At 55.0% G+C, this 27604-nt stretch overlaps 1 protein-coding gene across 3 annotated transcripts in view; it reads right to left on the reverse strand.

Annotated features, from left to right (window-relative positions):
• The window catches only part of LOC140392805 (F-box only protein 2-like), a 66237-nt gene extending 50889 nt beyond the window's left edge, over positions 1 to 15348 (reverse strand). Inside the window, exon 1 of one of the 3 annotated variants that reach the window (XM_072478455.1) lies at positions 15190 to 15348. The gene's annotated coding sequence lies outside the window, so the exon portion shown is untranslated. Of the gene's footprint in view, positions 1 to 14478; positions 14645 to 15189 lie in introns of those variants that run through there. The other 2 variants (XM_072478457.1, XM_072478456.1) reach the window with 2 other exon arrangements.
• Between the last annotated feature and the right edge of the window lie 12256 nt (positions 15349 to 27604).

The raw sequence follows: 27604 nt of genomic DNA on the forward strand, positions 1-27604 counted from the left end.
TGGGGGGGATTGGGGTGAGGGTGTGTGCTGGGGGGGATTGGGGTGAGGGTGTGTGCTGGGGGGGATTGGGGTGAGGGTGTGTGCTGGGGGGGGGATTGGGGTGAAGGTGTGTGCTGGGGGGGAGTGGGGTGAGGGTGTGTGCTGGGGGGGATTGGGGTGAGGGTGTGTGCTGGGGGGGATTGGGTTGAGGGTGCGTGCTGGGGCGGATTGGGGTGAGGGTGTGTGCTGGGGGGGGGATTGGGATGAGCGTGTGTGCTGGGTTTGGATTGGGAGAAGGGTGTGTGCTGGGGGGGCGGGGGTTTGGGGTGAGTGTGTGTGCTGGGGGGGATTGGGGTGAGGGTGTGTGTTCGGGGGGCAATGGGGTGAGGGTCTGTGCTGGGGGGATTGGGATGAGGGTGTATGCTGGGGGGATTAGGGTGAGGGTGTGTGCTGGGGGGGATTGGGGTGAGGGTGTGTGCTGGGGGGGATTGGGGTGAGGGTGTGTGCTGGGGGGGATTGGGGTGAGGGTGTGTGCTGGGGGGGGATTGGGATGAGGGTGTGTGCTGGGTTTGGATTGGCGGAAGGGTGTGTGCTGGGGGGGGTTTGGGGTGAGGGTGTGTGTTCGGGGGGCAATGGGGTGAGGGTCTGTGCTGGGGCGATTAGGGTGAGAGTGTGTGCTGGGGGGATTGGGGTGAGGGTGTGTTCTAAGGGGGATTAGGGGAAGGGTGTGTGCTGGGGGGGATTGGGGTGAGGGTGTGTGCTGGGGGGGGATTGGGGTGAGGGTGTGTGCTGGGGGCGATTGGGGTGAGGGTGTGTTCTGGGGGCGATTGGGGTGAGGGTGTGTGCTGGGGGGGGGCAATGGGGTGAGGGTGTGTGCTGGGGGCGATTGGGGTGAGGGTGTGTGCTGGTGGCGATTGGGGTGAGGGTGTGTGCTGGGGCGATTGGGGTGAGGGTGTGTGCTGGGGGCGATTGGGGTGAGGGTGTGTTCTGGGGGGATTGGGGTGAGGGTGTGTGCTGGGGGGGATTGGGGTGAGGGTGTGTGCTGGGGGAGATTGGGGTGAGGGTGTGTGCTGGGGGGGATTGGGGTGAGGGTGTGTGCTGGGGGGGATTGGGGTGAGGGTGTGTGCTGGGGGGGATTGGGGGGAGGGTGTGTGCTGGGGGGGATTGGGGTGAGGGTGTGTGCTGGGGGGATTGGGGTGAGGGTGTGTGCTGGGGGGATTGGGGTGAGGGTCTGTGCTGGGGGGGATTGGGGTGAGGGTGAGTGCTGTGGGGGGGTTTGGGGTGAGGGTGTGTGCTGGGGGGTGATTGGGGTGAGGGTGTGTGCTGGGGGGGATTGGGGTGAGGTGTGTGGTGGGGGGGGATTGGGGTGAGGGTGTGTGCTGGGGGGGATTGGGGTGAGATTGTGTGGTGGGGGGGGATTGGGGTGAGGGTGTGTGCTGGGGGGGATTGGGGTGAGGTGTGTGCTGGGGGGATTGGGGTGAGGGTCTGTGCTGGGGGGGATTGGGGTGAGGGTGTTTGCTGGGGGGGATTGGGGTGAGGGTGTGTGCTGGGGGGGGATTGGGGTGAGATTGTGTGGTGGGGGGGGATTGGGGTGAGGGTGTGTGCTGGGGCGGATTGGGGTGAGGTGTGTGCTGGGGGGATTGGGGTGAGGGTGTGTGCTGGGGGGATTGGGGTGAGGGTGTGTGCTGGGGGGGGGATTGGGGTGAGGGTGTGTGCTGGGGGGGGGATTGGGGTGAGGGTGTGTGCTGGGGTGGGTTTGGGTGAGTGTGTGTGCTGGGGGGGATTGGGGTGAGGGTGTGTGCTGGGGGATTAGGGTGAGGGTGGGTGCTGGGGGGGGATTGGGGTGAGGGTGTGTGCTGGGGGGGATTGGGGTGAGGGTGTGTGCTGGGGGGGGGATTGGGGTGAGGGTGTGTGCTGGGGGGGGATTGGGGTGAGGGTGTGTGTTGGGGGGGGGATTGGGGTGAGGGTGTGTGCTGGGGGGATTGGGGTGAGGGTGTGTGCTGGGGGGGGGATTGGGGTGAGGGTGTGTGCTGGGGGGATTGGGGGAAGGGTGTGTGCTGGGGTGGGTTTGGGTGAGTGTGTGTGCTGGGGGGGATTGGGGTGAGGGTGTGTGCTGGGGGATTAGGGTGAGGGTGGGTGCTGGGGGGGGGATTGGGGTGAGGGTGTGTGCTGGGGGAGATTGGGGTGAGGGTGTGTGCTGGGGGGATTGGGGTGAGGGTGTGTTCTGGGGGGATTGGGGTGAGGGTGTGTTCTGGGGGGATTGGGGTGAGGGTGTGTGCTGGGGGGGGATTGGGGTGAGGGTGTGTGCTGGGGGGATTGGGGTGAGGGTGTGTTCTGGGGGGATTGGGGTGAGGGTGTGTGCTGGGGGGATTGGGGTGAGGGTGTGTGCTGGGGGGATTGGGGTGAGGGTGTGTTCTAAGGGGGATTGGGGTGAGGGTGTGTTCTGGGGGGATTGGGGTTAGGGTGTGTGCTGGGGGGTATTGGGGTGAGGGAGTGTGCTGGGGGGTATTGGGTTGAGGGTGTGTGCTGGGGGGGATTGGGGTGAGGGTGTGTGCTGGGGGGGGGATTGGAGTGAGGGTGTGTGCTGGGGGGGATTGGGGTGAGGGTGTGTGCTGGGGGGGGGGGATTGGGGTGAGGGTGTGTGCTGGGGGGGATTGGGGTGAGGGAGTGTGCTGGGGGGGGGGATTGGGGTGAGGGTGTGTGCTGAGGGGAGATTGGGGTGAGGGTGTGTGCTGGGGGTGGATTGGGGTGAGGGTGTGTGCTGGGGGGGGGATTGGGGTGAGGGTGTGTGCTGGGGGGGGATAGGGTTGAGGGTGGGTGCTGGGGGGGGATTGGGGTGAGGGTGTGTGCTGGGGGGGATTGGGATGAGGGTGTGTGCTGGGGGGGATTGGGGTGAGGGAGTGTGCTGGGGGGGATTGGGATGAGGGTGTGTGCTGGGGGGGATTGGGGTGAGGGTGTGTGCTGGGGGGGGATTGGAGTGAGGGTGTGTGCTGGGGGGGATTGGGGTGAGGGTGTGTGCAGGGGGGGGGATTGGGGTGAGGGTGTGTGCTGGGGGGGGGGATTGGGGGAGGGTGTGTGCTGGGGGGGGATTGGGGTGAGGGTGTGTGCTGGGGGGGTGATTGGGGTGAGGGTGTGTGCTGGGGGGGGTGATTGGGGTGAGGGTGTGTGCTGGGGGGGGTGATTGGGGTGAGGGTGTGTGCTGGGGGGGGTGATTGGGGTGAGGGTGTGTGCTGGGGGGGGATTGGTGTGAGGGTGTGTGCTGGGGGGGGGTGACTGGGGTGAGGGTGTGTGCTGGGGGGGGGGATTGGGGTGAGGGTGTGTGCTGGGGGGATTGGGGGAGGGTGTGTGCTGGGGGGGGGGATTGGGGGAGGGTGTGTGCTGGGGGGGATTGGGGTGAGGGTGTGTGCTGGGGGGGGTGATTGGGGTGAGGGTGTGTGTTGGGGGGGGGATTGGAAGTGAGGGGTGTGTGCTGGGGGGAGATGGGGGTGAGGGTGTGTGCTGGGGGGGGGATTGGAGTGAGGGTGTGTGCTGGGGGGAGATGGGGGTGAGGGTGTGTGCTGGGGGGAGATGGGGGTGAGGGTGTGTGCTGGGGGGGGATTGGAGTGAGGGTGTGTGCTGGGGGGGGGTGATTGGGGTGAGGGGTGTGTGATCGGGGGGATTGGGGTGAGTGTGTGTGCTGGGGGGGGTTTGGGGTGAGGGGTGTGTGCTGGGGGGGATTGGGGGAAGGGTGTGTGCTGGGGGGGGATTGGGGTGAGGGTGTGTGCTGGGGGGGGGATTGGAGTGAGGGTGTGTGCTGGGGGGGATTGGGGTGAGGGTGTGTGCTGGGGGGGATTGGGGTGAGGGTGTGTGCTGGGGGGGGGATTGGAGTGAGGGTGTGTGATCGGGGGGATTGGGGTGAGTGTGTGTGCTGGGGGGGGGATTGGGGTGAGGGTGTGTGCTGGGGGGGATTGGGGTGAGGGTGTGTGCTGGGGGGGGGATTGGGGTGAGGGTGTGTGCTGGGGGGGGATTGGGGTGAGGGTGTGTGCTGGGGGGGGGGGATTGGGGTGAGGGTGTGTGCTGGGGGGGGGGATTGGAGTGAGGGTGTGTGATCGGGGGGATTGGGGTGAGGGTGTGTGCTGGGGGTGATTGGGGTGAGGGGTGTGTGATCGGGGGGGCAATGGGGTGAGGGTGTGTGCTGGGGGGGGATTGGGGTGAGGGTGTGTGATCGGGGGGGCAATGGGGTGAGGGTGTGTGCTGGGGGGGGATTGGGGTGAGGGGTGTGTGCTGGGGGGGATTGGGGTGAGGGTGTGTGCTGGGGGGATTGGGGTGAGGGTGTGTGCTGGGGGGGGATTGGGGTGAGGGTGTGTGCTGGGGGGGGGGGATTAGAGTGAGGGTGTGTGCTGGGGGGGGGGATTGGGGTGAGGGTGTGTGCTGGGGGGGGGATTGGGGTGAGGGTGTGTGCTGGGGGGGGGATTGGAGTGAGGGTGTGTGCTGGGGGGGATTGGGGTGAGGGTGTGTGATCGGGGGGCAATGGGGTGAGGGTGTGTGCTGGGGGGGATTGGGGTGAGGGTGTGTGATCGGGGGGCAATGGGGTGAGGGTGTGTGCTGGGTTTGGATTGGGGGAAGGGTGTGTGCTGGGGGGGTTTGGGGTGAGGGTGTGTGCTGGGGGGGATTGGGGTGAGGGTGTGTGATCGGGGGGCAATGGGGTGAGGGTGTGTGCTGGGGGGGATTGGGGGTGAGGGTGTGTGATCGGGGGGCAATGGGGTGAGGGTGTGTGCTGGGGGGGGATTGGGTGTGAGGGTGTGTGCTGGGGGTGATTGGGGTGAGGGGTGTGTGCTGGGGGGGAGTGGGGTGAGGGTGTGTGCTGGGGGGTGATTGGGGTGAGGGTGTGTGCTGGGGGGGAGTGGGGTGAGGGTGTGTGCTGGGGGGATTGGGGTGAGGGTGTGTGCTGGGGGGGTTTGGGGTGATGGTGTGTGCTGGGGGGGGGGATTGGGGGTGAGGGGTGCGTGCTGGGGGGGGATTGGGGTGAGGGTGTGTGCTGGCGGGGGGATTGGAGTGAGGGTGTGTGCTGGGGGGGGGATTGGGGTGAGGGTGTGTGCTGGGGGGGGGATTGGGGTGAGGGTGCGTGCTGGGGGGGGATTGGGGTGAGGGTGTGTGCTGGGGGGGGATTGGGGTGAGGGTGTGTGCTGGGGGGGGGATTGGGGTGAGGGTGTGTGCTGGGGGGGATTGGGGTGAGGGTGTGTGCTGGGGGGGAGTGGGGTGAGGGTGTGTGCTGGGGGGGGATTGGGGTGAGGGTGTGTGCTGGGGGGGAGTGGGGTGAGGGTGTGTGCTGGGGGGGAGTGGGGTGAGGGTGTGTGCTGGGGGGGGATTGGGGTGAGGGTGTGTGCTGGGGGGGAGTGGGGTGAGGGTGTGTGCTGGGGGGATTGGGGTGAGGGTGTGTGCTGGGGGGGTTTGGGGTGAGGGTGTGTGCTGGGGGGGGATTGGGGTGAGGGTGTGTGCTGGGGGATTGGGGTGAGGGTGTGTGCTGGGGGGGGGATTGGGGTGAGGGTGCGTGCTGGGGGGGGATTGGGGTGAGGGTGTGTGCTGGGGGGGGGATTGGAGTGAGGGTGTGTGCTGGGGGGGGGATTGGGGTGAGGGTGTGTGCTGGGGGGGGGATTGGGGTGAGGGTGCGTGCTGGGGGGGGATTGGGGTGAGGGTGTGTGCTGGGGGGGGGGATTGGGGTGAGGGTGTGTGCTGGGGGGGGATTGGGGTGAGGGTGTGTGCTGGGGGGGGATTGGGGTGAGGGTGTGTGCTGGGGGGGAGTGGGGTGAGGGTGTGTGCTGGGGGGGGGATTGGAGTGAGGGTGTGTGCTGGGGGGGGGGATTGGGGTGAGGGTGTGTGCTGGGGGGGAGTGGGGTGAGGGTGTGTGCTGGGGGGGGAGTGGGGTGAGGGTGTGTGCTGGGGGGGGGATTGGAGTGAGGGTGTGTGCTGGGGGGGGGATTGGGGTGAGGGTGTGTGCTGGGGGGGAGTGGGGTGAGGGTGTGTGCTGGGGGGGGGATTGGGGTGAGGGTGTGAGGTGGGGGGGGATTGGGGTGAGGGTGTGTGCTGGGGGGGGGATTGGGGTGAGGGTGTGTGCTGGGGGGGGGATTGGGGTGAGGGTGTGTGCTGGGGGGGGATTGGGGTGAGGGTGTGTGTTGGGGGGATTGGGGTGAGGGTGTGTGCTGGGGGGGATTGGGGTGAGGGTGTGTGCTGGGGGGGAGTGGGGTGAGGGTGTGTGCTGGGGGTGGATTGGGGTGAGGGTGTGTGCTGGGGGGGATTGGGGTGAGGGTGTGTGCTGGGGGGGATTGGGGTGAGGGTGTGTGCTGGGGGGGATTGGGGTGAGGGTGTGTGCTGGGGGGGATTGGGGTGAGGGTGTGTGCTGGGGGGGAGTGGGGTGAGGGTGTGTGCCGGGGGGGAGTGGGGTGAGGGTGTGTGCTGGGGGGATTGGGGTGAGGGTGTGTGCTGGGGGGGGGGGAATTGGGGTGAGGGTGTGTGCTGGGTTTGGATTGGGGGAAGGGTGTGTGCTGGGGTGGGTTTGGGTGAGTGTGTGTGCTGGGGGATTAGGGTGAGGGTGGGTGCTGGGGGGGGATTGGGGTGAGGGTGTGTTCTGGGGGGATTGGGGTGAGGGTGTGTGCTGGGGGGGATTGGGGGGAGGGTGTGAGCTGGGGGGGATTGGGGGAAGGGTGTGTGCTGGGGGGGATTGGGGTGAGGGAGTGTGCTGGGGGGGGATTGGGGGAAGGGTGTGTCCTGGGGGGGATTGGGGTGAGGGTGTGTGCTGGGGGGGGATTGGGGTGAGGGTGTGTTCTGGGGGGATTGGGGTGAGGGTGTGTGCTGGGGGGGATTGGGGTGAGGGTGTGTGCTGGGGGGGGATTGGGGGAAGGGTGTGTGCTGGGGGGGATTGGGGGAAGGGTGTGTGCTGGGGGGGATTGGGGTGAGGGTGTGTGCTGGGGGGGATTGGGGGAAGGGTGTGTGCTGGGGGGGGTTTGGGGTGAGGGTGTGTGCTGGGGGGGGATTGGGGTGAGGGTGTGTGCTGGGGGGGATTGGGGTGAGGGTGTGTGCTGGGGGGGGGATTGGGGTGAGGGTGTGTGCTGGGGGGGGTTGGGGTGAGGGTGTGTGCTGGGGGGATTGGGGTGAGGGTGTGTGCTGGGGGGATTGGGGTGAGGGTGTGTGCTGGGGGGATTGGGGTGAGGGTGTGAGCTGGGGGGGGGTTGGGGTGAGGGTGTGTGCTGGGGGGGGTTTATTGGGGTGAGGGTGTGTGCTGGGGGGAGATTGGGGTGAGGGTGTGTGCTGGGGGTGGATTGGGGTGAGGGTGTGTGCTGGGGGGGGTTGGGGTGAGGGTGTGTGCTGGGGGGGGTTGGGGTGAGGGTGTGTGCTGGGGGGGGGTTGGGGTGAGGGTGTGTGCTGGGGGGATTGGGGTGAGGGTGTGTGCTGGGGGGATTGGGGTGAGGGTGTGAGCTGGGGGGGGATTGGGGTGAGGGTGTGTGCTGGGGGGAGATTGGGGTGAGGGTGTGTGCTGGGGGGGATTGGGGTGAGGGTGTGTGCTGGGGGTGGATTGGGGTGAGGGTGTGTGCTGGGGGTGGATTGGGGTGAGGGTGTGTGCTGGGGGGAGATTGGGGTGAGGGTGTGTGCTGGGGTCCAGTGCCCTATGCTCATGCACTGTGAGGGGGTGCAGTACAGGTGACTCCCCTCCAGTTCTCGCACACTCCCTGTGGTTGTGGGCGGTCTTCTCCAGCAGGGGGGGTGGCTCTCAGGGGTGTTCAGCCGATGAGGGTCAAGTGGGGGGTTTGGCACCCCTCCTGGGGGAGGGGGGGTCACATGTGCGGCTGATAGGGGTTGGGTGGAGCCAGGGGCACGTATCGCTCTTCTCACCCTGGCTGCCCTCGTGAGGTCATGCATCTTCTTCTGGCAGTGCTCGGCAGTCCGTGGGGTTTGCCCCACCGCGCTTACCGCAACGCCCACCTCACGCCAATTCCTCCGCACTGTGCTGGCAGGGTGCCGGTGGCCATGTTGACGGCACAGGATTGCTCTCCTATCTTCGACCACGCCCAGCAGAGTCTCTAGGTCGTGGTCACGGAACCTCAGGGCGGCACGGCGGAGGGCGTCCAACTCGCCGGTCCCGTGAGTTTGTGGCGCTCGCAGATTTTAAGTGACGTGGCGCCGCGTCATCGGGGCGTCACACGAATGACGGCGGAATGGCGCCATGCCTCTCGCGCTTCACGAGGTGCCCGTGCTTGCCCCTTTTGCGGGCCAGAATACGTCATCGGATCGGGCCCTTGACGCCGTCATAAAACCCGACAGTGTTTACAACGGCGTGGGGATTCTGCAGCAGGATGGGAGAATCCCGCCCCCACATTCCAGGAATGATTTTTTTTTAAATTGCATGAAGAAGTTTCCCTTGAATTCCCTATTGGATTTAATTTGTGGTGACTATCTGATATCAATGGCTCACCGGCCAGATTTCTACAACCTCTCCCATTCAACGGGATATTACAGATTACAGACCCACCATAGTAAGCAGCAATTTAAATAGCTTGGCACATCTGCTGGGAGGAGGAGGGGGGGCAGAGAGAGACACTGCGGCAGTAAAATCCTGGCCCCAGTTTTAATTCTGCCCACGGGTGGGGAGCTTTTCTCTTTGTCTTCGTTCACAGAACCTTACACGCTCTGAAAGATCTCTAGCCTGTTACCCCTCAGCTCTGCAGGGAAGAGATCCAACGAGTTTAACTTAGAGTGTGAAATGAAACTCCAATTTCAGTTGAAGCCTAAAAAAAACATCGGGACTGAAGAACGGGGTAAATTTTCAGCATGCCACCCAGGCCTGGGACTGGAAGCATGAAATTAAAAAGAGGCATTTTAATGGTTTAAAGCGAGCAGAAATGTAGCAAGCGGTTTTCAATATAAGCAAGTGTGTGATCAGTCAACATGAGTCAGCTTTAAACATCCTGCAGGTTACCATTGACCAGAAACTCAACTGGACTAGCCATATAAATAGTGTGGCTACAACCAGAGCAGGTCAAAGGCTAGGAATCCTGCAGCGAGTGACTCACCTCCTGACTCCCCTAAAGCTGTCCACCATCTAAAATGTGGAGATGTGGAGACACGGAGGAATTCATCAGGCGAATGAGGCTCCGGGAATTCTTCCACAGACCCCAAGAGGCCAACAGCGAACCCAAGCAGACTACCAATGAACCGGAACAGCAGACCGAGAGATCTGCGGTGCGGCAACCGAAGAGGAAAGAGTCGAATTGGACCCCTCCGGAAGGCCGCTGCCTTAGACTCGACATGTATGCTCAAGCCGTCAGGAGTCGCGTCAATGCCAGATTCATCAGTCGCATTCACAAGACAGCCCCGAACGTCACCCAAGCACAACGCAATGCCATCCGCGCTGTCAAGACCAACCGCAGCATCGTCATCAAACTAGCAGACAAAGGGGGGGCCACTGTCGTACTGAACAGAACGGACTACTGCAAAGAAGTATACCGACAACTGAAGAACCAAGAACACTACAGACAGTTACCCGCAGATCCGACCAAGGAACACATCCGCCAACTTAACAGGCTGATCAAGACCTTGGATCCAGATCTTCAGAGCACCCTACGTGCTCTCATCCCACGTACTCCCCGCATTGGAGATCTCTACTGCCTCACGAAAATACATAAGGCCAACACACCAGGCCGCCCTATCGTTTCAGGCAATGGGACCCTGTGTGAGAACCTCTCTGGCTACATCGAGGGCATCTTGAAACCCATCGTACAAGGTACACCCAGCTTCTGTCGCGACACGACGGACTTCCTACAGAAACTCAGCACCCATGGACAAGTTGAACCAGGAACATTCCTCGTCACAATGGACGTCTCGGCACTCTACACCAGCATCCCCCATGACGACGGCATTGCTGCAACAGCCTCAGTACTCAACACCGACAACTGCCAATCTCCAGACGCAATTCTGCAACTCATCAGATTCATTCTGGATCACAACGTCTTCACCTTCGACAACAAGTTCTTCATCCAGATGCACGGAACAGCCATGGGGACCAAATTCGCACCCCAATACGCCAACATCTTCATGCACAAGTTTGAACAGGACCTACTCACCGCACAGGACCTTCAACCGACGTTATACACCAGATACATCGATGACATTTTTTTCCTTTGGACCCACGACGAAGAATCACTGAAACGACTACACAATGACATTAATAAGTTCCATCCAACCATCAGACTCACCATGGACTACTCTCCAAAATCAGTTGCATTCTTGGACACACTCGTCTCCATCAAGGACGGTCACCTCAGCACTTCGCTTTACCGCAAACCCACGGATAACCTCATGATGCTCCACTTCTCCAGCTTCCACCCTAAACACATTAAAGAAGCCATCCCCTATGGACAAGCGCTCCGTATACACAGGATCTGCTCAGACGAGGAGGAGCGTAACAGACATCTACAGACGTTGAAAGATGCCCTCATACGAACGGGCTATGGCACTCGACTCATCGATCGACAGTTCCAACGCGCCACAGCGAAAAACCGGACCGACCTCCTCAGAAGACAAACATGGGACACAACCGACAGAATACCCTTCGTCGTCCAGTACTTCCCCGGAGCGGAGAAACTACGTCATCTTCTTCACAGCCTTCAACACGTCATTGATGACGATGAACATCTTGCCAAGGTCATCCCCACACCCCCACTACTTGCCTTCAAACAACCGCGCAACCTCAAACGAACCATTGTTTGCAGCAAACTACCCAGTCTTCAGAACAGTGACCACGACACCACACAACCCTGTCATGGCAATCTCTGCAAGTCGTGCCAGATCATCGACATGGATACCACTATTACACGTGAGAACACCACCCACCAGGTACGCGGTACATACTCGTGCGACTCGGCCAACGTTGTCTACCTCATACGCTGCAGGAAAGGATGTCCCGAAGCGTGGTACATTGGCGAGACCATGCAGATGCTGCGACAACGAATGAACGGACATCGCGCAACAATCACCAGGCAGGAATGTTCCCTTCCAGTCGGGGAACACTTCAGCAGTCAAGGGCATTCAGCCTCTGATCTCCGGGTAAGCGTTCTCCAAGGCGGCCTTCAGGATCCGCGACAACGCAGAATCGCCGAGCAGAAACTTATAGCCAAGTTCCGCACACATGAGTGCGGCCTCAACCGGGACCTGGGATTCATGTCGCATTACATTCATCCCCCACCATCTGGCCTGCGAAATCCTACCAACTGTCCTGGCTTGATACAATTCACACCTCTTTAACCTGGGGTTACCCCATCTCTGGATCTGTAAGGATTTAATCACCTGCTAATGGTCGCATTCCTAACATTGTTTGGCATCTTTGAATTTGTCTATATATGTGTTCCTGGAACAGACCTCTTCATTCACCTGAGGAAGGAGCAACGCTCCGAAAGCTAGTGACATCGAAACAAACCTGTTGGACTTTAACCTGGTGTTGTAAGACTTCATACTGTGCGCACCATCTAAAAGACACAAATGAGGAATACTTTCCACTTGCCTGGTTGAGTGCAGCTCCAACAACACTCAAGAAGCTCAACACCATCCAGGATAAAGCAGCCCACTTGATTGCTCCTCCTTTCACAAACATACAATCCCTCCATCACTGACGAGCAGTGGCAGCCGTGTGTATCATTTACAAGATGCACTGCAGGAACTCACCAAGGTTCCTTCGACAGCATCTTTCAAACCCACAACCATGACCATCTAGAAGGACAAGAGCAGCAGATACCTGGGAACACCACCACCTGGGGGTTCCCCTCCAAGTCACTCACCACCCTGACTTGAAAATATATCGCCGTTCCTTCACTGTCGGTGAGTCAAAATCCTGGAACTCCCTCCCTAGCAGCACTGTGGGTGTACCTACAGCCGTTAATGAAGGCAGCGCAGCGGCACCTTCTCAAGGGCAATTATTATGGGCTATACATGCTGGCCGAGCCAGCGATGCCCACATCCTGTAAATCAATAAACAAAGTCACTGGACAAGGGAACCAGAGAAAATGGAGGTCCAAAGAAATTTGGGGTGTCCTTATTTACAGATTGTTAAGCCTCATGGACAAGTACAGAAACAAATGCAACGTAAGGGTCCTAATGCCCCCAGGTGTAATTCGACTCTCACTTTCACCCACTGCCTTGGGAATTCCAGCTCCTTCAAAAAGCTCAACTGTACTGCAACATTATGCTGCAACTTATATTAGTCTGTCTCACACAATAAGATGGCAGTGCAAGTTTCATGATTCTTAACATCACTGCGGAGAAAGCAAAAGGGTCAAAAGTCCATAATCGGGTTACAACACTGTCAGAACAATTTGTGAATTACGTTTTTCTGGATTATTTTGTTCTGGGTCATGGGGCATCATTGGTGAGGCTGGCATTGTTGTTCCTTCCTAGGAACACTGAGACGGTGGTGGTGAGCGTTCTCCTTGACACGTAGCCCGTAATCCGAGGGAGGAAATTCCAGGATATTTACCCAGCAACAATACAGAATAGTGACCATGAAGGCATGGCGATATCTGTCCATGTCAGGGTGGTGGGATAAGTTCTCTAATCTACCTCACAACGTTGTAATCATATACTGAGCTGTGATCCCATTGGGTGCAGCTCCCTGTGGGAGTTTAGGATCAGCAAACGTACCCTCGAATTATATTAGCCCAGATCTTCTGATCTCCAGATAGTAGGAGACAAGACATACCCCAGAAGTTATGCCAAGGACTCCTTGGAAGTCCCAACGAACTGAATCCATGGAAATTGCCTGGAATGTTTAAACTTCTTTTTGAAAAATATTTTATTGAGGCATTTATACATTTACACATCAAACACAACCATAAAGCAAAACAAGCAAACAGGGCTGCAAATAATTAAACCAACTAAAATATCTAACACCCCACCATCCCGCCTCATGCTCCCCTACCTCCTTTATTGCCCCCTCCTCCCCTGCCACCCCCAACTCTTGCTGACATCTTAACTGTTCTCAATGAAGTCGATGGGCGACTGCCATCTCCGGCAAACCCCAGGAAAACCCACCCACCTCAGCCATATCCCACCCTACCCACTTCCCACGCTCCCACCTATCACCATACCCACTTGCCATCCTACACACCTATCTCTCTACCACCCTATTCACCTTCCATCCTACTCACCTTCCACCCTACCACTTCACCACTTCCACCCTACCACTTCACCACTTCCACCTGCCACCCTACCTACCTTACCCATCTACCTACCTCAGATACATCCTACCCCACCCTCCTGTAACCCTACGCGCCTGGCACCTTGCCAACTCACTGTCTGCCATCATCACCTGCCGCCCTGCCATCCAGACCACCTGCCACCCTACTTATCATCTCTCCATAGCTTTTTAAAGAGTTTTGGGACAGTTAAACTCCTTTCAGCATACGGGAGCGGGTTCTGTAAAATGGGGGCATGGCTTGTCTTCCATGACAACCCAGCGCCGCAAAGAGGCTGCTCCATTTCAGGCAGGCTCCGTATTTCTGGCGAAGCCGGGATCGGAAGTCGCAGTCGGAGGTTCGGAGCACTGGTGTGGCACAGAAAAGCAGGAACGGGGCGACAATCCGCCTGTGCCTGCCACTTCCTGGAGGATTGGGGCCAATCACATGATACAGATCACTGTGATACATCAGAGTGTAACGTTGCAGTGGCTACGACATTGCAGCACAATACAATGTCATGGGGGAACCATGAGGAGGTGCTGGACCGGGGTCTCTGTGCCATTTTTGCTCTTACACCTAAATGAATGTTTCAGGAGACATTCCAGTTTGGTCCCATGATTGAAGGTGATGACACTCTCATCATACTGCTCCTGTTACCCTTACATTATATTCAAACATTTAAATCATTATCCTGCAATTATTACAGTATCGCTCTCATGCCATATTATCTTTTTTTAAAATACATTTAGAGTACCCAATTTATTTTTTCCAATTAAGGTGCAATTTAGCGTGGCCAATCTACCTACCCTGCACATCTTTGGGTTGTGGGAGCGAAACACACACAAACACGGGGAGAATGTACAAACTCCACACGGTCAGTGACCCAGGTCGGGACCGAACCTGGGACCTCGGTGCCCTGAGGCAGCAGTGGTAACCACTGCGCCACCGTGCTGCCCGTCATGTCATATTATCAAAGTGCAGAAGGAGACCATTCGACCCATCGAGTCTGCAGTGACCCTCCCAAAGAGCACCTTACCTGGGCTCAATCCCCACCCTATCCCGGTAACCCCACCTAACCTGCACATCTTTGGACTGTGGGAGGAAACCTGAGCAGGGAGAAAGTGCAAACTCCACACATGCAGTCACCCAAAGTCGGAATCAAACCCAGGTCACCGCGATGCAGCAGTGCTAACCGCCACCGTGCCGCCCTACGCATTATGTCCAGTTTGATTTGACATGACATCAAATCAATTACACATTCAGTTCCCTAAATTGACACCCGTAGCTTTATCAAATATACCTCTTGAAATAGTGGTCTTCCTGGTCATTGAACTTACTGCACAGAGACAGCCGACTGAGTCTAACTCCGCGGCTGGCGATTATGCTCCACATCAATCTGCTCCCACCCAACTTCATCTCACTCCATCACCCCGTTTATCTGCACTTTGCGATGAGAAAACAAAAACGCTGCACTCAGGGTAGAATTGGTCCTACGTTTAAACTGAGGTTGAAAAAAGGCTTGAGTCTGTCACGGCATCTGAGGTGCTGTACCATTGGCAGGACTCCAGCCCAATCTGCATTGCAGGGTTTAAACACAGCCCAATGTATAAATCCATGGCATGACTCAGATCAGTTCACTGCTACATTTTCTATTCCTGGAGATGCTGTCACCTTGTCTGCAGAAAGCCTTCAGCTTTTTATTTCCGATTGCAATGAATTAATTCAAAGCAATGAAAAACAAATGTTAAGTTGTCCCTCATCTCAAATCCGTCCCGGCAGAAACTTACGTTTTTGAGCCAATTATGTCACTTCCTCCCCTCTGTAAGTAAAACCCAAACTCACCGTCACCAAATCACGACACCTTTGCTCCTGTCCCCTCATATTCTTTTTAATCCTGGTGGTGTCCTGTGCTACCACCCTCCGTTCTCTACCTCCACTTCTCAATTTAAAGATGATAAATTGCCCTTACTTTTAATTACATCCTCATCAGCCCTTGTATTCTGCTACTTACGGCCTCTTGTTGTGGAGACTCACTTGCGGCCTCTTGAGCTGGCTGAAGCCTCAGTCTGTGCCGCTGTCACACCCAGCAGCAGTCAGCCTGCACATGCTCTGTGAAAGCTGGAGCTCAGCTCAGTCAGCAACCTTAACATATGGGAAGCAAGCAAAAGGCCAGCAGTGTGCACGCTGCCCGGTGTGTAATGGAATTGGAGTTCAGCCCATTTTGGTGCCTGTTGCTCTTCCCTTGCATCTATTTTCAGAGGCTTTGTTACTGGAACAATACTGCACAATCCGCACACATTACTTCATTAAGCCACTGAAAGTGAGGTGTAAGCTGGTCTGTCATTTCTCAGCGTTGCACTTTTACAGATTATGTATTCCATTTCTATCCTGCAAAGGTTTTATCGACTTTTTTTAATTGAGATTTCAGATTGTTCTCTTGCGGGAGGGGAGGGGGGGGTGTTGGTTTCATTTTGTGTGGTTGTTTTGTGCTCAGAATGTTGGGATGTGGGCTGGGGTAGGGGTGCGTGAGGGAGTGGGGTGGGTAGGGGGGGGAGTGAGGGGGAGGTTGTTGTGGAGGGGGGGGGGGGAGTGGCTATTTCAGGTACCCCAGAGGAAATCTTCTGACTGGTGCGATTGGCTTTGGCATACAATCTTCCAGCGACGACGGCTACAAAGGCACTTCCAATTGGGTGGCGCAGTGGTTAGCACTTCTGCCTCACGGCGCCGAGGACCAGGTTCGATCCCAGCCCTGGGTCTCTGTCCTTGTGGAATTTGCATATTCTCCCCGTGTCTGCATGGGTCTCATTCCCACAACCTAAAGCTGCGCAGAGTAGATGGATTGACCACGCTAAATTGCCCCTTAATTGGAATTTGTTTTTAAAAGGGTGGTAAAGGATGTGGGGGTTAAAAAGGAGAGAGAAGGACCAGGTAGATCTTCATGTTGTACTGATAGTGACTCTAATTTTGAAGCAGAGCATACGGGTCTGTGATTTTCCCACTGGCTCCTATCATGAAGTTGAAAGCACCGTTTCACGGAAGCGTGCAAACTATCTGCGTAGAACTGGCTTTAAGAAAGGCACTGTTGTCACGGTGATACCATCAATACTGCCTGAATCTGGAGACAAGGCTCAGCCCAATACTGGGAGAAAACTGAGTGAGACTTCCCTCAGGGCATTAACCACTGGTTCGATCTCCACTCTTTCAGCTTCAGGTTAATACCAAACCTATAAAATAGAAGCATAGAATTGTTAATGTACAGAAGGAGGCCATTTAGCCCATCATTTGTGCGTGTCAGCTCGATCTGCAAGAGCAACCCAACTTGTCCCCGATCCATCCCCCGACCACACTTCGGAAAATCGGACCATCAGGCGGTGCTCCTTCTCCCGGCATACAAGCAGAAACTTAAGTATGAGAATCCGGTTAAGAAGGTCGTGCAGTGCTGGTCTGAGGCAACAGAAGAGCTCCTACGTGACTGCTTGGAGTCAGTACACTTGTCCATATTCAAGGACTCAGCGACCAACCGATACAAGTATGCCACCACCATCACAGAATTCATCAGCAAGTGTCTAGAAGACTGCGTGCCAAATAAGGTAGTACGTACGTTCCCTAATCGGAAATCATGGTTTAATCGGGAGATTCACTCCCCACTGAAGGCCAGGTCTGAGGTGTTCAAGACAGGCGACCCTGTCGTATCAGGGATGCCAAGAGACAATAGGCGACTAAACTAGAGCCACAAACAACGTCACGGTTGTGGCAAGGCTTAAACAACAGACTACAAAGCAAAGCCGAATAGAATCTCTGGCAACAGCGTACCCCTCCCCGATGAACTCAATACATTCGATGCTCATTTCGAGCAGGAAACCATCCAACATTGCCAACTGCCCCAGCAGTCCCGGACACACCCATACCCACCGTCACAGCTTCCGAAGGCAGACCGGCCTTCTTGAAAGTGAACCCTCGGAAAGCAACTGGTCCCTGGTTGTGCACTCAGATCTTGTATTCGAGAGGATGGTCATGAGACACATCAACTTCATAGTCCCAGAATGCCTTGATCCACTGTAATTCGTATATCGCCACAACCGGTCCACAGCAGAAGCCATCTCCCTGGCCCTACACCCACCCCTGGAGCATCTCGACAACAAGGACTCCTACGTCAGACTCCTATTCATTGACTACAGCTCCGCCTTCAACACCAAATTCCAAGCCAAGCTCATGTCAAAGCTCCAAAACCTAGGACTTGACTCCTCCCTCTGCAACTGGATCCTTGACTTCCTGACCCATAGATCACAATCAGCAAGGATAAACAACTACACCTCCTCCATGATAGTCCTCAACACCAGGGCCCCACAAGGCTGCGTACTTAGCCCCCTACTATATTCTCTATACACAAAATTTGACTCCATCTCCATCTACAAGTTTGCTGATGACACGACCGTAGTGGGTCGGATCTCGACCAACGATGAGTCAGAATACAGGCGGGAGATAGAGAACCTAGTGGCATGGTGTAATGACAACAATTTCTCCCTCAATGTTAGCAAAACTATAGAGCTGGTCATTGACTTCAGGAAGTGAAGTATCGTACCCATTCCTGTCTGCATCAATGGTGCCAAGGTGAAGATGGTTGACAGCTACAAATTCCTAGGTGTGCATATCACCAACAATCTGTCCTGATCGACCCACATCGACACTGCGACCAAGGAAGCACAACAGCGCCTGTACTTCCTCAAGAAACTAAGGAAATTTGGCATGTCCACATTGACTCTTACCAATCTTTACAGATGTACCATAGAAAACATCCTATCTGGTTGCATCACAGCTTGGTATGGCAACTGCTTGGCCCAAGACCATAAGAAACTCCAGAGAGTCATGAACATAGCCCAGTCCATCATACAAACCCGCCAACCATCCATTGAGTCACCCCTCCCACCCGGGTAATTCATTCTTCCAACTTCTTCCATCGGGCAGGAGATGCTAAGTCTGAGAACATGCACTAACACATTCAAAAACAGCTTCTTCTCTGCTGTTACCAGACTCCTGAATGACCCTCTAATGGACTGAACTGATCTCTTCACACATCTCCTCTACTGAGTAGAACTGCACTCCTGTATGCTTCACCCGATGCCTGTGTCTATGTATTTACATTGCGTATTTATGTATGTCCTATGTTTATTTTGAATCACCTGTCTGGACTGTATGCAAAACAATATTTTTCACTGTACCTCAGTACACGTGACAATAAAACAAATCCAAATCCAAAGCCTTTGCCTTTTTCCTTGGGTAGCCCTGCAAATCTTTCCTCTTTGGACTAAACCTGAATCCATCTCTTGTGCTCCTGATAATCCTCTGGGTCGGGGTGTGTGATATTGTGACGAAGCATCACTGTTATGTGGGACAGGCTGGATGGAAGTACAGATCTTTTCCTGCCATTCACTATTGGTAATAGATTGCGGTGCAGTTGAGGATCTCCACCTGGCCTGTTCTGGACCAGAACTGAACCATTTTTGTGAACGATTTGGAACATTGAGAGAACTCTTGACTATTCTCCCTTGGTAGCATGAGACATTTGAGAGTCGCTTCAGTTTGATGCCTCACTCCTTAAGTGTTGGAAGTCTGAAGTAAAATATTGAAGGCAGAAGATCAGTCTACTTTATCATCTCTGAAAACATTTCCCGTCTGAACTACCAACTACTGATCCTATCCAATGGGATTCCAGAGCCGCATTTGGAAACAGAGCTTTCATTCACCTGATCCACCCACTAGATTTTGCTCAACCCAATGCCAAATGCCATTTTATATCACCAAACAGAAACAACTCCAGCTTTTTGTCTCCTTCCTGGCAAACTATTCGACCATCGTGGGCAAACTGGTTCCTGATTTTCCCATCAAACCAGCTTTCCGGCCCAAATCACTGGAGAGCTCACTAGGACCAGGAACTCTGGCGGGCTCCTCCGCTCTAGTAGTTCAGGGATGCTGAGGTTATTTGAATTGGTCTCCAAATATGAACACCCTGAACCCCAACTTGCCTCCTCCAATCTGGCCAGTAGGATCAGTCAATTCAGCGGAAGTGAGGTGTTTAGTTTAGACCTTCCAGACATGCGTGCCTCAGTACTGCACCAGTTTGTATATTTATACAGGTACCGAATCCTAGGGGACCAAGCAGATGCATCAGAAACAAAACTGAACCCGAGATCGAGGATTTGCTTTCTGAGCTGCCGTAAGAGGCCAGTCCTCTAGGTGGGGCTGCACACCAAAAATTGGATAATTCGACTCAGGCGAATGGAAAAAAAGGCTTGCATTCATACAGTGCCTTTTTTGTCCTCTCAGGTTATCCCTCACAGCCAACAAAGCACTTCTCACCTGGTGTCACAGTTGTAATGTAGGAATTGCGGCAGCTAATTTGTGCACAATCAGCTCCCACAGACAGCAATCTGATAATTGACCAGATAATCTGATTTAGATGTTAGCTGAGAGATAAATATTGGACACGACACTGGGAAGAATCCCTATTCTCTTCAAATGGCACTACGGGGTTTATTATGTCCAACCGAGTGCTGAATAACTTTGCAGTTTTCAACAATTAGGGCTTGTGGGTGAACTGAGGCCAATTAGGTAAGGTATCAGAGAGTGGGAATAGGGTCTGGAAGACCAGAGGCAGGAAGGGGAGGGAGAAAAGTGCAGTGAAGATCATTGGCATAAACATCAGTGAAGGTAGTTCTAGTTGATGCTAATTCATCTGAAAATACATAGCTAATGGGAAGGCAGAAGAACATATAGTTTATCAGGCCTGCAGCACACCTTTGTAATGATATGCGTAAGCAATTCGGTAAGTTAATACGTTAGACCTCCAACCAGCAGATGGCAGTAGAACTATACCACTTGACACGACAACCTCGAGGACTGGGTGAGGTGTCGTCATATATAGTCGTGTTTTGTATTAGCTCTCATATTCTAGTTGTTAACAGTTTACAGTTAGTTAGTAGTATTAGTATTGTTTTCTACGCACTGTGGGCGGGCCTTGTCCGCATAATTGGGGACCTACTGGGCGTAATAGGAAAAGCAGCCCAGGCAATGTTTCAGGGCCTTGGGGCAGTGGGGGAGAGGAAAGTCTATGAGGGGGCGCATGCATTCGGGATCTGGGCCTATGACTCCATCATGCACTACGTAGCCAAGGATGGCCAGGTGATCAAAGCTAAATACGCATTTGTCCTTGTTATAGGTTAAGTTAAGGATTTTTGCGGTATGGAGGAATTTGCGGAGGTTGGTGTTTTGGCCGCAGATGGTGACATTGTCGAGGTACGGGAACGTGGCCTGCAGACCCTACCGGTCAACCATTCGGTCCATCTCCTGTTGGAAGACCGAGACCCCATTTGTGACACCAAAGGGAACACTTAGGAAGTGGTAGAGCCGCCTATCTGCTTCGAATGCAGTGTACCTGCGGTCGTCCGGGCGAATGGGGAGCTGGCGGTAGGCTGATTTAAGGTCTACTGTGGAGAAAACCTTGTATTGCGCTATCTGGTTGACCATTTCAGATATGCGGGGGAAAGGGTACACGTCGAGCTGCGAATACCTGTTGATGGTTTGACTGTAGTCTATGACCATCCTATGTTTCTCCCTGGTCTTTACAACCACCACCTGAGCTCTCCAGGGGCTGTTGCTGGCCTCGATAATGCCTTCCTTTAGTAACCGTTGGACTTCCGACCTGGGCACTGTACCGTCTGCTTCTGGTGGCGACGGGTTTGCAATCGGGGGTAAGGTTTGCAAACAGGAAAGGTGGGTCGACCTTGAGGGTCGCAAGGCCGCAGACAGTGAGGGGGGGGTTTGGGGCCGCCGAATTTGAACGTTAAACTTTGCAGGTTACACTGGAAGTCCAGTCCCAGGAGTGTGGCACTGCAGAGATGGGGGAGGACATAGAGTCGGAAGTTATTGAACTCCACGCCCTGGACCGTGAGGTTGGCTATGCAGTACCCCCGGATCTCCACAGAGTGGGACCCAGAGGCCAAGGAGATCTTTTGTTTAATCGGGTGTACAGCGAGGGAGCAGTGTCTTACCGTATTGGGATGGATGAAGCTCTCCGTGCTCCCAGAGTCGATCAAGCAGGGTGTCTTGTGCCCGTTGATGACTACCGACGTCGTAGCGGTTGAAAGCGTTCGGGGCCGAGACTGGTCCAGTGTCACTCGGGCAAGTTGTGGCAGAAGCTGAGAGATCTCGTCGGGCGATACACAGCCACCTGAGTCGGGGTCCTGAGACGTCATCCAAGATGGCTGCCCCCATGAATCGCACATGGCCGGCTGGAAGATTTCATCAGGCGATACATGGCCAGCCGAGTTGGGGTCCTGATACGTCATCCAAGATGGCTGCACCCATGAATCGCACATGGCCTGTGAGGAGAAGAATGGCAGTGGGCCCGGTTCGCCTGTGGAGACAGCGGTGGCTGACCAGGCCTGGCATACTTCCACGAGGTGCCCCTTCTTCCCGCAGCCCTTGCAGATTGCGGATCGGGCCGGGCAGCGTTGCCGAGGGTGTTTGTTTTGCCCGCAAAAATAGCATCGGGCCCCTCCCCGGGGTTTCCTGGTTGCCGCACTGTACAAGCTTGTGGGAAATTTAGGGGTGCTTTGGAATCGGCCGCGGGTGGGGTCCACCCTGTCCATGCGGGTACCGCGCGGTTGGGAACGTAGGCCTGGGCGTTGTGGGAGGCTACATCTAGGGAGTGTGCAAGTTTCTGTGCCTCTTTAAGCCCTAGCGTGTCATTTTCCAGCAGTCGCTGGCGGATTTTAGAGGACAGTATGCCCGCAACAAAAGCATCCCGTATTAAGAGTTCGGTGTGGTCATTGGCTGAGACTTGTGGACTGTTACAATTTCTACCTAACACTAACAATGCGCGGTAAAAATCGTCCAGTGATTCCCCTGGGATCTGCCGTCTGGTAGCTAAAAGATGCTGAGTGTATACCTGATTCACAGTGCGGACGTAGTGCTCTTTTAACAAAGTAATTGCGACCTCGAAACCGTCCGCGCCTTCGATAAGCGTGTAGATTTCTGGGTTCACCCTTGAGTGGGGGACTTGCATTTTCTGTTCCTCCATGGGGGTAGTCGGGGCCATCCTGATGTACCCGTTGAAACATGCCAGCCAATATTTAAAAGTTGCTGCTGCATTTGCCGCGTAGGGGTTGATTTGTAGACACTCTGGCTTGATGTGGAGAGCAGTCATTCTTCAGTTTTTGTTCATTAAATTGATGCACGATCAATCACTACTGAAGCAAGATTGTAGTCCAATTGAAGGCTTTAATGAACAAGTAGTTACCCAGCAGCTCCGGTACAGAATGACTGCTGTGGGTGAAACACAGACTCTTATGCTCCGCCTGCTGGGTGGAACCAGCAGGCAGGTTCTACCACTCATACTACAGTATAAGGTACATCCCACCTAGGTACCGTGATACCCCTAATATAGCCTACCACACCCACGTTAATGTAATTTAATAAATCTTAACTAGTCACGGTCTAGATGTTCTTTAGTGCATTGACTCAATCATTGCAACGCACTAGAACTTAACTACCTAATGTACTGCGTTTCACTCCTTCCACAGCTAGGAGAGGCAAAACAGGGAAAACCCAGGGAAATAAAGGAAGAAATACTCTGGATTCCTTTCCAATCCCATCAGGCAATCAGAGCCAGTCCATGTGTTACCTGCAGATATCTAATACTTATTAGTACACAATGCGATCGCTGGCCCAGGAATGATCCTTCGGATTTTGCTCATCACAATAGTGTGGCAGACATAACAAAAATGACACTGTCCCAGTTAGTCAAAATTCAGGGGCTGTTCATGAGTTAAAATGTCGGAGTTGCATTTATTTTGAACTTTGTCATATCTCAGAAATATGCTTTACTGACAATATGCATTTCCAGCGGCCATTTTGTAAGCACAGCCGTTTTGTGTGCAGCAATGAGGTGAATCATCAATTGAATTGTTAATGGGGATGTTTTGTCCAGGACCCCTTGCTTCATTTCATGTGCTGTTATGGGATGTTTACCATCGACTCAAACAACTTGAAAAATATTCTTATTTTCTCGTTTTACTGTTTTTTCCTTCTCATTCAAAGAATAGGATTCCTCCAGTGCAGTGCTTGTTGTATGTTGGTTGTAACTGGCGAAGGAATTATTGCGGAGACTGAATAATAACTGGTTTATTGTATGAAAGTAACTATTTACAGATAGACTGCAGGCATTACTCAGTCTAAGTCATGAGGTTTCTCCTTCTTCCAGACTATGTGCCTCTCCCTCAAGTCATCACGAGCCCGCTACTGTTTCTCCAGTCCCACACATTAACCCTTTCAGCCCTGAACACCCTAATACCACAGTACTCCTTGTGGTAAACCACTGTTACACCTGTATTAGGTGATGTAAGGTAGGACCTGTACTACAGGTTCGCCAGTAGCCCCTGCCTGCTGGCTCCGCCCAGTAGGAGGAGTATAAATATGCATGTCCTCTATTAATCAGCCATTTCGCCAGCTGCTGTGGGAGACCACACATCTGACTGCAATAAAGCCACAGTTGTATCCAACCTGAGTCTTTGTACAATTGATCGTGCATCACTCCTTATGTAACACTGCCTCCATTCTGACTCACTCGATAGTGTGGCACTTTGTCACTGCTGCACCTCTTGACAGTGCAACATTGCTTAGTAGTATCCCTTCATTAGTGAGGACTAATCAGTACCACCCCAGTAAACATGCATCGCTCCCTCTCACTACTGCCCGATGTGTACTGTTCCCTCAGTCCTGCCAGTTTGACACTGCAGTGCTCTCTCAGTACTGTCCCTTTCATAGTGCAGTGCTCCCTCAGTACTGCCCCTTTCACAGTGCAGTGCTCCCTCAGTACTATTCCCTTCACAGTGCAGTGCTCCCTCAGTACTGCCCCTTTCACAGTGCAGTGCTCCCTCAGTACTATTCCCTTCGCAGTGCTCCCTCAGTACTGCCCCTTTCACAGTGCAGTGCTCCCTCAGTCCTTTTCACAACACTGTTCTCTCAGTACTGCCCCTTTTACAGTGCACTGCTCCCTCAGCACTGTCCCTTTTACAGTGCAGTGCTCCCTCAGTACTATTCCCTTCACAGTGCAGTGCTCCCTCAGTACTGCCCCTTTCACAGTGCAGTGCTCCCTCAGTCCTTTTCACAGCACTGTTCTCTCAGTACTGCCCCTTTTACAGTGCAGTGCTCCCTCAGCACTGTCCCTTTTACGGTGCAGTGCTCCCTCAGTACTATCCCCTTCACAGTGCAGTGCTCCCTCAGTTCTGCCCCTTTCACAGTGCAGTACCCCCTCAGCACTGCCCCATCACAGTGCAGTGTTTCCTCAGCATTGCCCCTTTCACAGCATAGCTCTTTGACAGTGCAGTGCTCCCTCAGTACTGTGCTTTTTATTGAGGTATTTTAGGCATATAGAAAAAGTGACATTGTACAGTCCAAAAAAAAGAAGTCAAGACACAAATTAAACATAGCGCAAACCACGGCTCTGTTCACGCAAGGACCTGCCTCAATATCCCCCTATTCTACTCTACCCTAGCCCCCCCCCCACCACCCTGCTGACGCTTACTCCTCTGCGAAGAAGTCAATAAATGGCTGCCATCATCAGGCGAACCCGAGTAGCGAACCTCTCAAGGCAAACCTGACTTTCTCTAGGCCAAGAAAGCTCACCATGTCCGATAGCCATACCTCAGCCCTCGGGGGCTTTGAGTCCCTCCATGCTAACAGTATTCGTTGCCGGGCTACCAGGGAAGCAAAGGCTAGAACATCGGTCTCTCTCTCTTCCTGGACTCCCGGGGCCTCCGAAACCCCAAAGATTGCCACCTCAGGGCTAATTACCACCCCAGTTTACAATACCCAGGACATGTCATCTGTGAATCCCTGCCAATACCCCCTGAGTTTAGGGCACAACCAGAACATGTGTACATGGTTAGCTGGCCCTCCGGCACATCTAGCACACTTGTCCTCCAGCCCGAAGAATCTGCTCATCCGGGCCACCGTCATGTGGGCCCGGTGCACGACATTAAACTGGTTCAGGCTGAGCCTGGCGCATGTTGCGGTCGTGTTTACTCTGCTCAGGGCTTCTGCCCAGATACCGTCCTCCATCTCCCCCCCGAGCTCCTCTTCCCACTTAAGCTTCAGGTCCTCGGTCTGCGTATCCTCAGCTCCCATTAGTTTCTTGTAGACGTCTGAGGCTCTACCCTCTCCCACCTCTCCCCTAGAAACTACCCTGTCCTGCCGCCCCTTCGGCGGGAGATGTGGGCACCAGTCTGCGTACACAATCCCGCACCTGTAAGTATCTAAAGCCGTTCCCTCTCTCCAGCCCCAACGTCTCCTCCAGCGCCCTCATGCTCGGAAAGCTCCCTTCCAGGAACAGATCCCGCCCTCCTCCACAATCGATACCCCCCGTCCATGTTCCCTGGGGCAAATCGGTGGTTGCTGCAGATTGGGGTCCACACCAATGCTCTAAACCCCCCCTACATGCCTCCTCCACTGGCCCCAGATCCGAAGAGCCGCCACCACTATCGGGCTTGTGGAGTACCGTGCCGGCGGAAGCGGCAGAGGTGCCGTGACCAGGGCTGCCAAGCTAGTGCCCCTGCACGAAGCAGCCTCCATCCGCTCTCAAACCGACCCCGCACCCACCATCCATTTCCTTATCATTGCTATGTTGGCCGCCCAGTAATAGTTGCTGAAGGTCGGCAACGCCAGCCCCCCTTCTCCTCTGTTCCTTTCAAGCATCACCCTCTTCACCCGCGGGGACTTCCCTGCCCATACAAATCCCAGAATAATTTTATTCAGCCTCTTAAAGAAGGACCGCGGGATAAAGATGGGGAGACACTGAAAAATAAACAAGAACCGCGGGAGAATCTTCACCTTAACAGTCTGCACCCACCCACCAATGACAGTGGGAGCGCATCCCACCTCCGGACCTCCTCCCTCACTCTTTCCACCAGTCGGGACAGGTTGAGCTTATGCAACCTGCCCCAGTCCCGTGCCACCTGAATACCCAAATATCGGAAACTCTCCCCCACCAGCCTGAACGGCAACCCCTTTGGCCTACTCTCCTGCCCCTCACCTGAATTACAAACAACTCGCTCTTAGCCATGTTCAGTTTATATCCGGAGAACCGGCCAAATTCCCTCAGGGATGCCATAATGCCGTCCATCCCCACCATTGGGTCCAATACATATAACAGCAGATAGTCTCGATATACGCAGACAATGTTCCACTCCTCCCCGGACCAGCCCTTTCCAGCGCCCAGAAGCTCTCAGTGCAATTGCCAGCGGCTCTATGGCCAGCGCAAGCAGCAGTGGGGAGAGAGGGCAGCCCTGTCTTGACCCACAGTGCAGTCTAAAGTAGTCCGATGTCATCCTGTTCATCCTTACACTCGCCTCCGGGGCCTGATATAATAGCCTAACCCAGTCGATGAACCCCGCCCCGATCCCAAACCGTCCTAGTACCTCCCACAGGTAATCCCAACACGACCGGGTCAAAAGCCTTTTCAGCATCCATGGCTACCACTATCTCTACTTCCCTACTCTCCGGGGGCATCATAATCACGTTGAGCAGCCTTCTTAGGTTGGCCACCAGCTGCCTCCCGTTTACAAACCCGGTTTGGTCCTGGTCCTCCACAATTACATCCGGGACACAATCCTCAATTCTGGTCACCAAAATCTTGGCCAGTAACTTGCCGTCTACGTTGATCAAAGAGATCGGCCTGTATGACCCACAGGCCTCCGGGTCCTGATCCCGTTTCAGAATGAGCGAGATGGTGGCCTGCGACATCGTCGGGGGTAAACTCCCTCTGTCTCTTGCCTCGTTAAAGACCCTGACCAGCACCGGCCCCACTATCCCGGCAAATGTTTTGTAAAACTCCACCGGATACCCGTCCGGCCCCGGGGCTTTACCCGACTGCAAGACCTTCAGGCCCCCCCAATACTTCTTCGATCCTGACCAGGGCTCCCAGACATCCACCAACCCCCTCCCCACTCTTGGGAAGGTCAGTCCGTCCAGGAATCGCCTCATCCCACCCGGTCCCCCGGGGGGTTCCGAAGTGTACAGCTTCCTATGAAAGTCCCTAAAGACCTTGTTTAGCCCTGCCGGGTCACCCATTAGATTACCCTCCCCATCCACTACCCTCCCTATTTCCCTAGCCGCTTCCCTCTTCCTTAGTTGTTGCGCAAGCATTCTACTGGCCTTCTCCCCATGCTCATAAATCGCGCCTTTTACCTTTCTAAGCTGCTCTACAGCCTTGCCTGTAGTCAGCACCCCAAATTCGTCCGGCAGCCTCTGTCGTTTCCTGAGTAACTCTGGCCTTGGGGATTCCGCATAACTCCTGTCCGTCCGTAGAATTTCCTTAATCAGTCGGTCTGTCTCTACCCTGTCTGTCCTGTCCCTGTACGCCGGATTGA

This window comes from Scyliorhinus torazame, chromosome 16, assembly GCF_047496885.1.
Source record: "Scyliorhinus torazame isolate Kashiwa2021f chromosome 16, sScyTor2.1, whole genome shotgun sequence".
Classification (NCBI taxonomy): Eukaryota; Metazoa; Chordata; class Chondrichthyes; order Carcharhiniformes; family Scyliorhinidae; genus Scyliorhinus; species Scyliorhinus torazame.